At 32.8% G+C, this 2,113-nt stretch overlaps 1 pseudogene; it reads right to left on the bottom strand.

The window, feature by feature from the left end:
- Positions 1-1,060, bottom strand: part of LOC107016872 — a 2,125-nt pseudogene extending 1,065 nt beyond the window's left edge.
- Positions 1,061-2,113: the final 1,053 nt, after the last annotated feature.

The raw sequence follows: 2,113 nt of genomic DNA, 5'->3' as shown, positions 1-2,113 counted from the left end.
GATCCAAGAATACCGTGTCGGAACGTGACACTCCGATCCAAGAATACCGTGTCGGAACGTGACACTCCGATCCAATTATACTATTAATTTATCCTTTATTATCATCGCTTTCAATTCATTGTTATATTATTTTCATCAAGCCTTCTTTATTCAAGGCATCACTGCGATAGAGATGGTTAGAGAATATAAATTCTACGGTCTCAGAATTACAGACCAATTACAAACCACACAACCAAATCACACAATCACACAGTCAAGTACATAGAGAACTTCACAATATCATTCAAGGCATATCAATCACTATTAAGAGTTTACTATCAAATAGCATAAACCATAACCTACCTCCACCGAAGAATCGAAGTCAAGAAAACTACTTCTCCAATGTCTTTCCTTTCCTTAACGCCTCTGAACGTTTTCAATCTTGTAGAGCCAGCATTCATATTCCTCCTAAGAATTCGACCTTCGTTATTCGAATCTCCTGATGATATCAACTCTCCCAACCCCAAATTCCCATAAATGTATTCAGGTGAATACCCATTTTCCTCATCAAAAATCATGATATGACCATGCCACTCCCACACCCGATAATCCGAACCTGTATCCTCATGAAACCCGATACATATATGATGTTCACCAATAGCAACAGCTTGACCTGAATTTGGTTTTAAAAATCATTTTTTCCAGATAGGATTGTCCGGATTATCTCTTTCTCAACCCTCGATTCTTCTTTCGCTAGCTGAGATTTGGAAGAAGAAGACTCGTTGTTGTTATCATCATCATCGTTGTCTTCATCTTCGTCGGAGAAAGGGAGAGTGTTGAAGAGGAGATCTTCGAGGGATTGTGGGGAAAAGGAGGAAGTTGGGTTTGAAGGAGGACGAATTTGGAGACGGTTCATTAGGGATTGGAGGAGAAGGTTGTCGAAGTTTGGGGTGGTGGCGTTGAAGGAATTCATGGAGGTTGACGGCGGTTGACGGTGGTTGGCGGTGGTTGATTGGATTCCAACTTCGAAGGGTTTAAGCAGAGGTTCTGGGGGTTTATTGGAACCAAAATATTATGTGTTTGACCCATTAACCCCCAACTAATAAAAATATTAATTATTTAATAAATATATGTCAACTAAAATTTTGTGGTTAAATAATTAATTCAAAATACCATTTAAAATCTATCGAAAAGTATTTTATCAAGTAAAAATCTCTATTACTCAAAACGACCAGAAAGGGTCGTTACAATTTGATAAAATATTCCTATGGAAATTACATCAATTATAATGGAATATTGTGAAGGTGAGAACAACGTCAACTTTGGTTATCATGCAAAGTTACATGTTGTTCTTATAATTTATATGGTTTTCTATATTGTATTTGGTGTCCAAGTGGAGCCTGATTATATATGAATTCACAACAAGCAAGACTCCATCGGGAGGGAGCACTTTCTACTAAGGAGTTTTTTTGCACTCAAGATACGACGAAACAATTGATTAAGAGAGTAACAGTCTCTTTCAGTACACCTCATTTTTTCATGTTTGTTTACAAGGTTTTGCCACCGTGTGAATGTAACATTTTATTTTTATTATGAAACATGTGTTAATTCATTGCGTACATTGCTTTTTTCCTTTACAAAAATATAATATTTTAATATTGTAAAGGTAGCTAATTACTAAATTGTTGATATTGTAATGTCCATCATTTTTAAAAATGGTATCCAAATATCTCCATTACCTTTACAACCTTGAGTAGTCATTAACATACAAAATTAATTGTGACCTCCTTAATATGTCCATCTCTTCCTTCTTTTTTTTTATGTTTTTTTTGTTTTATTTGTCTATTTAATATGTCAACTTTTGATGTGTATTTTCTAAAAATATTGATTTTCAAGTAAATATGTTAATCAAATTTGGTTTCCCAATCTATTATTATTTCTCTTTATTTCATCAAGTATACATTTAGATAATAGTTATATGTCTTATTTAAATTTTAAAGGTAAATACTATAATCATAATTAAAGGTAAAAGCACTTTTCAAATTTGATAAGAAAAATATTTCCTACAAAATTTAGATACACATTAATATCATATTATATATATATATATATATATATATATATATATGTTATT

Source organism: Solanum pennellii, chromosome 4, assembly GCF_001406875.1.
Source record: "Solanum pennellii chromosome 4, SPENNV200".
NCBI lineage: Eukaryota > Viridiplantae > Streptophyta > Magnoliopsida > Solanales > Solanaceae > Solanum > Solanum pennellii.
This window is presented reverse-complemented; position numbering and strand designations above follow the sequence as displayed.